Source organism: Cebus imitator, unplaced genomic scaffold (assembly GCF_001604975.1).
Source record: "Cebus imitator isolate Cc_AM_T3 unplaced genomic scaffold, Cebus_imitator-1.0 Scaffold214, whole genome shotgun sequence".
In the NCBI taxonomy this organism is placed as follows: Eukaryota; Metazoa; Chordata; class Mammalia; order Primates; family Cebidae; genus Cebus; species Cebus imitator.
Genome location: NW_016107529.1, coordinates 1,628,805 through 1,644,324, shown reverse-complemented (window position 1 = coordinate 1,644,324; position 15,520 = coordinate 1,628,805). Strand labels below are relative to the sequence as shown.

The 15,520-nt window shown below is 37.1% G+C and overlaps 1 protein-coding gene and 1 pseudogene across 2 annotated transcripts in view; one reads left to right on the top strand and one right to left on the bottom strand.

Moving 5' to 3' along the window:
• The window catches only part of FAF1 (Fas associated factor 1), a 527,993-nt gene that overhangs the window by 41,735 nt on the left and 470,738 nt on the right, over positions 1–15,520 (top strand). The gene's annotated exons all lie outside the window — the stretch shown is intronic.
• Positions 2,524–3,496, bottom strand: LOC108318020 (annotated as a pseudogene).

Below are 15,520 nucleotides of genomic sequence, written 5' to 3'. Positions count from 1 at the left end.
ACCATTCCTGAGCCTTTCTTCAGGGCACATCAGCTTATTTACCAGGCATCATCTCTGTAAACAGGTTTGATCTTCTGATTTATTTATTTATTTATTTTTTTTTTTTGGTGATGGAGTTTTGTTCTTGATGCCCAAGCTGGAGTGCAATGGTACAATCTTGGCTCACTGCAACCTCCCCCCGCTGGGTTCAAGTGATTCGTCTGCCTCAGCCTCCCTAGTATCTGGGATGACAGGCATGCGCCATTACACCTGGCTAATTTTGTATTTTTAGTAGACATAGGGTTTCTCCATTTTGGTCAGGCTGGTCTCAAACTCCCGACCTCAGGTGATCCGCCCACTTCACCCTCCGAAAGTGCTGGGATTACAGGCGTGAGCCACTGCGCCCAGCCGATCTTCTACTCTTCTAAGTAGTTTACTATTTTTAACTGCATCATGACATGGTTCAGGGATATAGATATCTTAGTGCATGAAAGATGCAGTTTGTTTTTCAGTAACTTGTTCTTATTTTTAAGTCGTGAATAAGAAGAGTAGAAGAGGACAGAATCACCTTCCTCTGTGAGCCTAAAACTAGAAGTCCAGATGTTTTAAAAACTTTGTGTGCAATGTGGAGAGCTGATTAGGGGAGTTCATAATTTAGGAAGACCAGTTGGGAAACTATTGGAGAAATCCAAGGATAGGGAGAAACATGCTTTGTCTAGGCTGGTGAAAACAGAGATAGGAAGAAGGTGGGTGCATATATTGATAGTGATTTGTTTGGATCTAGGGAATGAGATGAAAGGAGAGGTCCAGGATGACCATTTGGACATTACTTTGATAGTGAGACAGAAGAAATATGATAATTATAGCATATTGTCTTTTCTATTGTTTTTCAGTTGTGTGGGAGGGATCAGAAATCGATAAGTAAGAAGTTAAATAACCTTATGAGGCAAATAATAGAGTATTTGTATAATTAAATGCACAGTGATTGATGCAGTTACTCAGAAGAGAACAGAATAGGCAGAACTGTGTTTTCAGGAGCATAAGCCTAAAGGCATAAAGTCTGTCATCTTATGCCTGTTTTATCTGTCACATTCTCAAAATGAAATGTGCTAAGTAAATCAGCGTTTTTGTTTTGATGCACTAACTAGAGTAGTTTTGGAAGAGCAATTTGCCAATGGGCTAAGCTTGAAGAAGAATTAAGAATTGATGGTAAACAATTAGAGAGTAGCATTGATTTTATTCTAGTTTATATTAAAAATGCTTCTTACTGGCTTATATAGTTTTGTATACTTATTTACATGCCTTTGGTATCATAAACCAAATTCCCTCTTTGGTGTGTTTGGTGAATGGAGAAGATCTAAGTTTAAAACACTGCTAAAATTAAATCATAGCTGTTAATACCAGGTTCTGATATTTCTGTAAAATGTGGCTTAAAAAATAAGAGAAGTTTGGCTGAGTCATCAGGAATCCATGGTCTGGTCCTTTCTTTGCAGACTAAAATATTTTATTTTTATCTGTTATCCATCAGTGATAATGTTCTGGGAAATTGATTCAGAGTAACAGATATACAGGAGACTGATCTGTTATGTGGAATATTAATTTACAAAGAGTTAGACACTTTTATATTGACCATGAGCCTTGTAATCATTATTCAGAGCATCTTCTTGGTAGGATACCTGAAAAACCAGTTTGGTCACCAAAACATGGATTGGTGAGCATGTTTAGTGGTTTGGGGTATGGTTTACTCAGGCTATAGTAAGTCTAGGAAGTTATTCCTGCTCTATTTCTAGTGTTTGGATATTCATCCATCAGTTCCATTAGTACTATTTTTAGTATCTTTACAATGTCTTTAGTCTTTTGGACAGTAATAGACAAATTCTTGCTTTCTCATTTTTTTCCCAATACCATGTATAGAGACTACTTTTGTTAGAAACTCACTTAAGACATATATTATTGTGATGATTTTGATTGATAATTATCTGCTATTACTGACAGTTTACTCTTGATGAAATTTAAGAACAACTCAAGTCTTTGTAAGACTGTGCTACAGATTCTCTTCCTTTTTTGATGTTAACATCTTGAAGAAATTAGCAAGGTATCTAACAGGTAGATTTAGCCCTTTGGTGTTGTGGCTTTAGATTCAGATTCTGGTTCTGCCACCAAGTAGCTGAGTAAGGTGCAGTTGCCACTTCCTTACTGCTAATACCTTCTCTTGGAAGGATGATGAGACAATTATGAATTAATGTGTCTAAAATGTCTGTGCAAAAGAAATGCTATTTGTATAGAATTGATTCATCCTTTCATCCTTTTAGCAAGTATTAATTGAACAGTCTGCTGTTTCTCAGGCAATTTGTTATGTATTGGGTTATAACACTGACCATGATAGTCATAATCCCTGCACTCAAGCATGTATAGTCCAGTGGGGAATAGAGGCACATTAACAGGCAATTATAAAACTGTATGGTAAGTGCTATAATAAGTGACAGAGCATTTTTATAAGTGTTTTTAGAGGTGCTTTAAAAAGATGCAGTGCCAAAATATATATTTTTTTCGAGCTGAAGTTTTATTTAAAATGTAAAAGAAATGTTTCCCCAAAATGCTGGTGAACAAAGCAAAAGGATAAGACACAGTGCCCTCTTCCTACGCCAGCCTATCCAAGTACAGGGTAATACACAGTACTTAATGCTGGTAGAATTTCACAGTAGTTTAGTGTTAAAGATTATCTGTGCCTAGATTATGAAGAGATTCTCAGTGTGTGATGATTAGTTCTGGGTTTACACCTTACTGGGCATGAACAAGAGCCCCTGCTCCTCAGCCGTAGCCAAATCCCTTGGGCCCAAAGTTCTTTGCATAGCATCCTTTACAATAGATTTCACCTTCTTTTTCAGTCAGAGTTGTTGATTCAAGACTCTTCCCACACTTTGCACATCGGAAACAGTTTTTGTGCCAGGGCTTTCCAGCTGCAATGATCTCGGCAGCATATACAGAATCCCCACATCTGGAACACTTCTCAGCACCTCCCTATTTCTGAGCAAATTTAGAAGTGTTTGGATTTGTTGTAGGCCTGTGAGGCTGAACACTCTCTGGTTTGATGCCCAGCCTCTCGCCATGGTCCATGTTAAACGTGTCAGCGTCCTGGCCGTAACCGTAGCCTTTTGACCCTTACTTCTTGCCATAGCAGGATTTGCAGTAGATCTCTTCATCGTGAATTGCCGCTGTTGTGCTATCTAAATTTTTCCAGCAAACCAGGCAGAGAAAGCAGCAGCGGTGGAAGCTCCTGCTATCACACTGCACCTCTTCTGTGTGGTACACAGTCCTCCCGCAGGCCCCACACTTGTTTCTGCCGCCCCAGACAGGCATTTTGAGTTAAAAGTGGGAGCACCCACCACAGGCGGAGCTAGCGAGGCTAGGCTGGAGGGAGGGTCCGGAGAGTCCGAGACAAAATATATATATTTTTGAGACAGAGTCTCACTCTGTTGCCCATGCAATGGCGCCATCTTGGCTCACTGCAACTTCTGCCTCCAAGGCTCAAGCCCTTCCCGTGTTTAGCCTCCTGAGTAGCTGGGACTACAGACACATGCCACCACACTTGGTTAATTTTTACATTTTTTGATGGGGTTTATATTTTTAGAGATGGGGTTTCACCATGTTGGCCAAACTGATCTCGAACTCCTGACCTCAAGTGATCTGCCTGCCTCGGCCTCCCACAATGCTGAGATTACAGGCGTGAGCCACTGGGCCCAGCTAGGAAGAAGTTTTTCTCAAGAAAACAGGATAATAATAAAGGCGGCTGGAAGTAGTGGCTGACGCCTGTAATCCCAGCACTTTGGGAGGCCGAGGTGGGCAGATCATTTGAGGTCAGGAGCTCCAGAGCGGCCTGGCCAACATGGCGAACCCCCATCTCTATTAAAAGTACAAAAATTAGCTGGGTGTGGTGGCACGGCCTGTTATCCCTGCTGAGGCGGCAGAATCACTTGAACTGGGGAGGCGGAGGTTTCGGTGAGCCGAGATCGCTCCATTGTATCCAGCGATCTCGGCTCACTGAAACGAGCGATAGAGACTCTGTCTCCAAATAATGAATTAATGAATGAGTGCATGCATGCAAAATTCAGTATAGTGGTTACCGTAGGAGAAAAAGGAAGGTGATTAGGAAATATTATTCAGATGGCTTAAAAGGTATTGGTAATAGGTACTTTTTTGAGACAGAGTCTCGCTCCGTTGCCAGGCGCCAGCCTGGTTTGCAGTGGCTCGATCTCGGCTCACTGCAACCTCTGCCTCTCGGGTTCAAGCAATTCTCCTGCCTCAGCCTCCCGAGTAGCTGGGACTACAGGCGTGCGCCACCACGCCCAGCTAATTTTTGTATTTTTAGAGATGGGGTTTCACCATACTGGCCAGGATGGTCTCGATTTCTTGACCTCGTGATCCACCCGCCTCGGCCTCCCAAAGTGCTGGGATTACAGGCGTGAGCCACTGCGCCCGACCTAATACGTACTTTTTTTAGTTGGGTAGTAGTTACATTCGTTTCAGGAGGTATGTGGAAGTGGGCAGTTCGTCTTTGTTCAAAACAGGGAAAAGTGAAATGTAAACATTGTTATTTGGACCATTAGTAATATTTATAAGCAGGAAGAGCTCTACCCTTAGGATGGTAAACTCCCAAATAAAATCCCAAATAAAATAAGGAAATGTTTGCAAACTTAGTTTTGATGACATAGGAAATTCTCAGCACAAGTAAGTGTTACTGAGGGCTTATTTTAAACAGGATTTTAGAAAATTGTAATAAAGTATACCTAACATAAAATCTATCATTTTAATCATTTTAAAATGTGTTGTTCTGTTGCATTAAGTACATTGATATTGCTTTGCAACCATTACCACCATTCATCTCCATAACTTTTTCATCTTCCCAAATTGAAACTCCGTGCTAATTAAACATCAATTCCTTATTTCCCTACTCCCCAGCCCTGGCAGCCACCATTCTACTTTCTGTCTCTGAATTTGACTACTTTAGTACCTCATGTAAGTTGAATCATACAATATTTGTCCTTTTGTGTCTGGCTTATTTCATTAATGTCTTCAAGGTTCATCCACATTGTAGCATGTATCAGAATTTCCTACCTTTCAAAGGCTGAATATTATTGTATGTACAGCCCACATTTTCTTTATTTATCTGTCAGTGGACATTTAGGTTGTGTTCATCTTTTGGTAATTGTGAATAAAGCTACTATGAATGTTGATATACAAGTATCTGTTTGAATCGCTGCTTTCGTTGATTTTTTGGAATGTATTCCCAGAAATGGAATTGCTAGATCATATGGTAATTCTAAATTTAATTTTTTGAGGGCTGCTATACTTACACAGAAATTTTATACAGTATTCATTTACATAGTTTGTTTTGTGAGGTTCCAGTAGAGGGGCTTGGAAACCAAGTATCCTATATCTACAACTTGTAGAGAGAATATGCTGGAAACCAAGCCAGCAGAAGACTGGAAGAAACAGAGTGGACACTCTTCCTTAATTCCTTTGCAAATTAGTATCTGTTGCTGCTACTGGACTTGTCACCAGATGTATATATTACAGTATCACTAATGTGTTTGGTTAGCAAATGGAATTCTTTTTTTTCTCTTTCTTCCTTAAAATTCCCTGTTTCCCCTAATGTTCTCTATTTATTGCCATTTTCATTAGGTGCCCAAATGCTTCACTTTTTTTTTTTTTTTTATAAAACTAGAAGTTTTGCTAGTACATGTACAGTGATTTAATTTATACATATACTAAAGATACATCATTTAATTACTTTGAAAGACATTTATTACCATTAACTACACTAGACATAGTTATAAGATGACAGAGCTACAAAAATGGACAAGACACCAGTCATTTCTTGAGGAGACTATATAAAGATGCAGTGTGCTAATCAGTATAATTTATAAGTATCTCAAGAACTTTGAGATACAAAGTCCTAAGAAAACACAGGTAAGTAATTCTTTTAAGGGTTAGAAGTTAGGGATAGTTAAAGAAAGCTTTACTTAATGAGATATCTTAGATGGCAGAGAAGATGATAAACCAAGGAAATAACATAGGAAATAACTTGAGCAAAAGGTGATAGTAGTTTGAATGTACATTAGATATGAACAGATATCTGTGTTGTGCACTGTGGATAAAATAAATGACTTAAGGCACAGGTCCTAAATTTCAAGAGATAAGAATCTAGTAGAAGAGAGAGAAGATATATTTGTAAACAAAATTATAGCCTGTTAAGTACCCAGGTTTATTTGGAGAGTAATAGGGAGAAGAACCAAGATTACCAGAAATAACACCTAAAGTGTATAGTTGGATAACTGTGATTTGATTGAAACTCCCACCACAAATGATTTAATGTGGGATTTATATTAATATCCTTTGGTTCAGCATTTCCAGATCCAACCAACCACAAGTTGAAAATATTTGGGGAAAAAACCAAACACAATAAAAATAATATATATAAAAAGCAGATATAGTATAACAGCTACTTACATACATTTACATTGTATTGGGTATTATCAGTAATCTAGAGATAGAGATGATTTAAAATACACTGGACGACTGTGCATAGGGTATATGCAAATACGATGCCATTTTATATAAGGGACTTGGATTCTCAGATTTTGGTATCCAGGGGAGGGGTACTGAAACCAATCCCCATGGATACCAAGAGACAACTGCATATAGTTTGTGTGACTTTGAATAAAGGGAGGTGAGTTTAGGGTATTACACATCCAATAGAAAAAGAATGTGAGCCATATATGTAATTTAAAAATTTTAAAAAGCCTTATTGTTAAAAAGTAAAAATAGATGAATTAAATTTAACAATTCATTTTACCCACTATATCCAAATTATTATTTTAACACGTAATCAACATGAAAATTATTAATGAAATGTTTTCTTTAATTTCTAAGAAATGTAGTGTGTATTTTGTACTTACTACACAGCTCAGTTCTTTACACATACGTCAGATGCTCAGTAGTCACATAAGGTTAGTGGCTACCATGTTAGATAGCACAGGTTTTAAGATTCTATTAAAGCAATTAGAATTTCTGGAATAGTTTTAAAAAATCTTTAAGTACTTTTCCTTTTATAATTATGGAAGGATCTTATTTACAGTAATCAACTAATCACTTCTATCGATGATGTGGACTGAAATCCTTATATTAGTAGGATTTATGAGGAACTTTGAGAGTGATGCAATAACAAAATTTATACTCTTTGGAAGTTCATTATTTCCTAATGAAAATTAGGTGCCTTGTAATTTCATTAATCAAAGCTATCTAGAAATGTCATTGTTTACAGTGTGGAAGGATGCTTGAAGAGCTGTTCTAAAAGATCTGCTTATAGTGCTAGTGAACCATGTGATTGTTAACTAGCTGTAACAGGGTTTGTTGTTGTTTTTGAGACAGGATCTCACTCTGTTGCTCAGGCTGGAGTGCAGTGGTGTGATCTTGGCCCACTACAACCTCTGCCTTCTGGGTTCAAGGGATTCTCCAGCCTTAGCCTTCCAAGTAGCTGAGACCTCAGGTGTGTGCCACCATGCCTGGCTAATTTTTGTATTTTTTGTAGAAAATGTTGCCTAGGCTGGTCTTGAACTCCTGAGCTCAAAGTGATCTGCCTGCCTCAGCCTCTCAAAGTGCTGAGATTACAGATATGAGCCACTGTGCCCAGCCAACAGTTGTTTTTTCTTTTTAATTTTTAAATTTTATTTTACACAAACTATGTCTTTACTATGTTGCTCAGGCTGGTCTTAAACTGCTGGGCTTAAGCGATCTTCCCACCTTAGCCTCCCAGAGTGCTGGGCTTACAGAAATGAGCCACAGTGTTCAGCCCTGTAACAGTTGGCTTTAATGAGGCACAAATGAGTTTTGGGGAAGCTGAAGTATTATTTATAATAAATGGCTTAGACTTAAAATAATTGATCATTGTTTATTCCCTTCTTCCCCATCCCTTCCGGTGCCCTGGGGTCTTTTTCTCTTTTGATGGTTTTTGTTGCCTTTTACTGAGAACAATAAATCTTAGCCCTGCAGGTGGAATCCTAACCGTTTCAAGTAGGATTGTATTTTTTAAGAAGAAATAAGTAGCTGAATTAGAAGAACACAGATTCATATTATTTTCATACAGATGTTGTTAATGAAAAACAAGTAGAGAAATATATAATACATTCTGAATACTTCCATATTTTTGTATCTACTGGTTTTTTAATGTTTTAAACAATTCACTCTGTCACAGCAAAATCAAATGTTTAAATTGTAACTGTACATAGGGGAAGTGATTTTACCTCTATTCAAATTATATATAGTTATACATAGTGTATGAATGTGTACACCCCCACACACACATAAATAGAATTTACTAAGTGAAAGATAAATGTGAATAAATAAATTACTCATTTGAGGCTATATTATATATTAGTACACGATGATATTTATAAAAACCGACAATTTATATTGGAATCCTTTATATTTAACTGAAAGGGAAATGTGAGAAAGGTACTTATTGAGCCTGTGTTGTGAGCTTGTTGCTTAACTTACTCATTTACTTTTCATAACCTCATAAGGAAGGTATTATTTTTCTCTATAGATAATAGGTAGAGAGGTGAAGTAACTTGCTCTGGGTTGTAAAGTTTGTGAATTCAGACTCTGGTCCGACTCCAAAGCCTATGCTCTTTGCCCTGTCACACTCAAAATTTCTTCCATCCATCCATCAGTCCATCATAACTGTTTAATGCAGGGAATTAAGAAGAAAACAATAACTACCACTGCAACAAAAAACACCTTAATTTTGCCAAAGAGTAGACTAAGAGAAACAAAATTGAGAGTAGTAAAAATGAAAAACAAACTATCATTTTCTAAGATTGTGAGATGTAATATGTTTTATGTGAAATGAAGCTTTTAGTTTTCATTTAGTTTAGAAAAAGTTGGAAGAATTTCTTTTCTGAAGTGTTTATGTAGGCTTTAGTATGCTAAAATTTATTATAAGTTTTCGAGAGATAACGTGTACAGTTTCCTAGCTTATTTGCCATGAAACCTATTTTTCCAGGCATTTCTCAGATGATTAAAATTTTTTGAGAAATACTGGAGCTATTCACAAAAAATGAAGAAAAAGTAAAGTAAATGGCAAGTATGAAGTAAAATGTCTTCAGAACTCTCACACAAAGCATAGACTGTTTCTTGTTCCCATCAGCTGAAGGAAAATCCTTTATAATAAATAGAACATCCTAAATAAATAAATGGGCACCTTAGTATACTCAGAAGGATACTGCCTTAGTAGTAGGAAGGAAGTAGCCCTAATACTAAAGGTTTCTCTGGTGATGCCTAACAAAACTTAGAAGTCTGAAAATGATCAATTATTTTCAAGCATCTCAGAGCAAAGCTCAAGAATATTTAAAGGAGGCTGGTCGAAGCAGATCATGAGGTCAGGAGTTCAAGACCAACCTGGCCAATATGGTGAAACCCTGTCTGTACTTAAAAAAATAAATAAATTAGCTGGGTGTGGTGGCGTGCACTCATAGTTCCAGCTGCTCGGGAGGCTGAGGCAGGAGAACTGCTTGAACCCCGCAGGTAGAGGCTGCAGTGAGCAGAGATTGTGCCACTGCACTCTAGCCTGGGCAACAGAGCAAGACCCTGTTAAAAAAAAAAAAAAAAAGAATATTTAAAGGAATACATAAATACCTAAATACAACAAGTATAAAAGTCAGTATTTAAACCCATTCAAAAATTATCAAGCATGTAAGAAGCTGGAAAATATGACCCATAATCATGAGAAAAATCAATAGAGACCTAGAAATGATACAGATAGAAGGTCATTAAAACATATTTCATATGTTTAAGATAGTAGAGGAAAACATGAATAGGTTAAGGAAATACATTGAATATGTGAAAAAGTCTTAAAACATCTTCAGATGAATAGCATAAATGTCTTAGATGAAAAATGCAATGAATAAGATTAATAGCAGATTAGGCATTGCAGAGGAAAAATACTAATGAACTTGAAAACACAGAAGTAAGGAATTATGCAAAACAAAAGAGAAAAAGCTGGAAAACAAAAGAGAAGCAGTGATTTGTGGGACAATTTCAAGCAGTCTAAAAAACATATCATTGTAATCCCTGGAAGGCAGAAATGGGAGGAGAGAGAAGACAGAAAAATATTTGAGGAAATAATCACCAAAATTTTCTAAATTTGAGGAAAACCATAAACCAACACATCAAAGAAGCCATTGAACCCCAAACACAGGGAACATGAAGAAAATTAGCAACAAATCAAATTGCTTAAAACCTGTGAAAATCGAAAAGTAAAAGTCAAAGGAAAAGATATACACAAAGTTAACAAAGATACGACTGACAGAAGATTTCCCATAATAAAGAATGCAAGCCAGAAGTCAGTGAAGGAATATCTTTATTTTAAAAATGTACGGTATAGCTTTATGTGGTCTGTCCTGAAGAATGCCCTGTTCTCTCCCTTCTAACGGAAACATTTAAAAAGTTATCTTTTATTTTTTCATTGTAAAAAAAATGAAGTATATGTGTCTATATTTTCATATTCTTACAAGTCATAAATGGTAGCATACAAAGTTTTTTTGTGCTGTTATTTTTCATTTGAGGATATATTCTGGCGATTTCTTCATTGTAGAATATAGGACAAGCTCAAATATACATATATATTTATATTTATGTAATGTGTTTATCTGTATTTATAGGTATAGAGATCAACTTATTTCTTTTATAACTTCATAGTGCTCCTAGAATTTTTTTTTTTTTTTTAAGAGATGGGATCTTGCTAGCTATGTTTATCTATGCTGGTGGGCAGTGCACTAGCTGTTCACAGGCATACCTTCTAACTCCTGAGCTCAAGTGATCCTCCCATCAGCCTCCTGGGTAGCTGGGACTACAAGAATGCATCATGGGCCTGGCTGGAGTATTTCTAAAATGTAAATCGCAGACATAGTATTTCACTTGAAACTAATGCTGTTGCTGTGTAGCAAACAACTTCATAGTGAAGTGGCTGAAAACAATTATTTGTTCTCATTCAGATATTTGCTAGGAGTTGGCTTATTGTTTGTTTGGGTGACTGTTTCAAGTTGCAGATCTGGTTGGTCAGAACAGATTGGACTCAGATATGTTCCATGTGTATTTATTCTGATATCCTCTGATGAGATCACAGATCAATCAAAGGAAAGATCTTATGATCAGGATGACACAAAGTTAAGACTGCAAGCAGAAACTCAGGATGCTTCTAAAGGCTTAGGCTCAGAATTGTCACAATGTGACTTCTGACCGTATTCTGCATTGGCAGAGTAAAGCCATATGTCTGAGCCCAGTGACAATGGAAAATATATATTAGCAGGAGGGACTGTAAAGTTGAATGGTATGGATGCATGGAAGACCACAGTTGGTTTTGTCCTTGCTCTATAAAATTAGAAAATTTTTAAAGTCGACTTTATAGTGAACATTTACACTGTCAGCCATTTTTCTCATAGAGTATGTTATAGCTTTGGATATAATAAACTACATAGGCTATAATGTGGGGAGTCACATTGGAAGCAACCTAGTTCAGTTTCCTCTGAAAATAGGCATATATTTTATAATACCTCTGACAAATGATTAGTTGCCCACTTAAAAAATTTATTTATTTATTCATCTATGTGTTTATCCATTTATTATTTAATATGGGAAAAGGAATGTAGCTATGTCTTTCCAGAAGTTTAAATTGTGGGAACAGACGATCACACTCTCCTCTACTCATGCACGTCAATGTATATTGGATAAGTGGTGTATTAAATGGTGAAAGTTTGACATTGCCTCATAAGGGGGTAGTGATATGAGGGGAATTATTCAGAGATGACATCTTACCAATACTGTGTGTTCCTGTCTATAAACATGGAATATCTCTTCATTTATTTATGTATTCTTTAATTACTTTCATTAGACTTTTATAGTTTTCCTAATATAGATCTTGTACACATTTTATTAGATTTATACCCATGTATTTAATTTTTAATTGGAGCTAATGTAAATGATGTTTCATTGAAATGTGTTGAAATTCTATTTATTTATTGTTGGTATATAGGAAAGCAATTGACTCTTTTTTTTCCTTTTTATTTCTTTGTGGTTAAATACATATAATGTAATATTTGCCATCTTAAGCCGTTTTTAAATATACAGATCCAATGGTATTAAGTATATTGTACAACCATCACTATCGTCCATCTCCATAACTCTTTTTCATCTAGCAAAACTGAAACTTTGCTTTAAACACAAATTTTCCATTACCCTCATGCCATTGTCTGACAGTAACCATTTTATTTTCTGTCTCTATGAATAGGTACTTCATTTTAGTGGAATGATACAGTCAGTATTTGTCTTTTCGTAACGGCTCATTTCATTTAGCATAATGTCCTTAAAGACCCATTCATGTTGTAGCATATATCAGAATTTCCTGCCTCTTTAAGGATGTGTCATATTCTGTTGCGCATATATTCCACATTTTATTTATCCATTTAACATCCATTCATGGACGCTGAGGTTGCTTCCATATCTTGGCTATTATGAATATTGTCATTTTTCTTCTTTTTTTTTTTTTGAGGCGGAGTCTCGCTCTGTCACCAGGCTGGAGTACAGTGGCATGATCTCAGTTCACTGCCACCTCTGCCTCCTGGGTTCAAACGATTCTCCTGCCTCAGCCTCCCGAGTAGCTGGGACTATAGGTATGTGCCACCACACGCAGCTAATTTTTGTATTTGTAGTAGAGACGGGGTTTTACCATGTTGGCCAGGTTGGTGTCCACCTTTTGACCTTGTGATCCGCCCACCTCAGCCTCCCAAAGTGTTGGGAGCCACTGTGTCCCAACGCTTTACAGATGTGAGCCACTGTGCCCGGCCCTCATTTTTCTTAAAAAACTTTTTAATTTTTGTGATACATAGTAGGTATATATATTTATGGGGCACATGAAATATTTTTATACAGGCATACACTGTTTAGTAATCACATCAGTGTAAATAGGGTATCCATCACTTCAAGCATTTATCCTTTGTGTTACAAACAATTCAGTTATACTGTCTTTTTTTTTTTTTTTTTTTAAAGACAGGGTCTCACTCCATCACCCAGGCTGGAGTGCAGTGGTGCAATCACGGCTCACTGCAGCCTCAGCCTCCCAGCTCAGGTGACCCAAGCCTCTCAAGTAGCTGGCTGGGACTGCAGGCGTGCACCACCATGCCTGGCTAATTTTTCTATTTTTTGGTAGCAAACAAGGATGATTTGACTTCTTCTTTTCCAGGATGCCCTTTATTTGTTTCCCTTGTCTGATTGCTCCAGCTAGTACTTCCAGTACTGTGTTGAATAGCAGTGGTGAAATTGGGCATTCTTGTGTTTACAATCTTAGAGGAAAGAATTTTAGTTTTTTCCCATTCAGTATGATGATAGCTGTGGGTTTGTCATATATGGCTTTTCTTATGTTGAGTCATGTTCTCTCTATACCTAGTGTGTTGAGGCTTTTTTTTTTTTAATCATGAAGGGATATTGAATTTTATCAAATGCTTTTTCAGTATCTGTAGCAGTGATCATATGGATTTTGTCCTTCATTCTGTCGATATGATGTGCCACATTGATTGATTTGTGTATGTTGAACCACCCTTGCATCTCTGGGATAAATACCACTTGGTCATGGTTAATGATCTTTTGATGTGCTGTTGAATTCAGTTTGTTCGTATTTTGTTGAGGACTTTTGCATCAATGTTTATTAGGGATGTTGGCCTGTAGTTTTCTTGTCATCGTAGTTTTTTGATGTGTCCTTGTCTGGTTGTGGTTATCAAGGTAATACTGGCCTCATAGAATGAGTTTGTAAGTATTCTCTCCTCTGTTTTTTGGAATAGTTTGAGTGGGATTGGTATTAATTCTTCTTTAACTGTTTGGTAAGATTCAGTGAAGCCATCAGGTAAAGCTATCAGGTCTCAGGATTTCCTTTTCTGGCAGACTTTTTATTACAGCTTTGATCTTGTTACTTGTTACTTGTCTGTTCACGTTTTGGATTTCCTCAGGGTTCAGTCTTGGTAGTTGAGATGGGTTTAGAAATTTCCCCATTTCATCTAAGTTTTCAAATTTATTGGCATATATACATATTATTTATTGGCATAAATTTATTGGTCATGGTAGCTTCTAATCCTCTGAATTTCTGTGGTATCGGTTCTAATTTTTTTTTTTTAATATCTGATTTTATTTATTTGCCTCTTTCTCTTTTATTTAGTCTGGTTAAAGGTTTGTCAATTTTTTCTTTTCTAAAAGCCAGCTTTTCGTTTCATTCATCTTTCATATTGTTTTATTTGTTTGAATTCCTTTATTTCTCCTGTGATCTTTATTATTTCCTTTCTTCTACTAATTTTGGGCTTGGTTTGTGTTTATTTATTTTTCCCATTTATTTATTTTATTGCATTTTAGGTTTTGGGGTACATGTGAAGAACCTGCAAGATTGTTGCATAGGTACACACGTGGCAGTGTGATTTGCTGCCTTCCTCCCCATCACCTACATCTGGCATCTCTCCCCTTGCTATCTCTCCCCAACTCCCCACCCCCCATCGTCCCTCCCCTATTTCCCCCCAACTGATCCCAGTGTGTAGTGCTCCCCTCCCAGTGTCCCTGTGTTCTCATTGTTCAACACCCGCCTATGAGTGAGAACATGCAGTGTTTGATCTTCTGCTCTTCTGTCAGTTTGCTGAGAATGATGGTTTCCAGGTTCATCCATGTCCCTACAAAGGACACAAACTCGTCATTTTTGATGGCTGCATAATATTCCATGGTGTATATGTGCCACATTTTCCCTGTCCAGCCTATCATCGATGGGCATTTGGGTTGGTTCCGGGTCTTTGCTATTGTAAACAGTGCTGCAATGAACATTCGTGTGCACGTGTCCTTATAGTAGGAGGATTTATAATCCTTTGGATATATACCCAGTAATGGGATTGCTGGGTCAAATGGAATTTCTATTTCTAGGTCCTTGAGGAATCGCCACACAGTCTTCCACAATGGTTGAACTAATTTACACTCCCAGCAACAGTGTAAAAGTGTTCCTATTTCTCCACATCCTCTCCAGCATCTGTTGTCTCCAGATTTTTTAATGATCGCCATTGTAACTGGCGTGAGATGGTATCTCAATGTTGTTTTGATTTGCATTTCTCTGATGACCAGTGATGATTAGCATTTTTGCATATGTTTGTTGGCCTCATGTATGTCTTCTTTTGTAAAATTACCTGTTCATACCCTTTGCCCACTTTTGAATGGGCTTGTTAGTTTTTTTCTTGTAAATCTGTTTTATTTCTTAGTAAATTCTGGATATCAGCCCTTTGTCAGATGGGTAAACTGCAAAAATTTTTTCCCATTCTGTTGGTTGCCGATTCACTCTAATGACTGTTTCTTTTGCCGTACAGAAGCTGTGGAGTTTGATTAGGTCCCATTTGTCTATTTTGGCTTTTGTTGTCAATGCTTTTGGTGTTTTGGTCATGAAGTCCTTGCCTCCGCCTATGTCCTG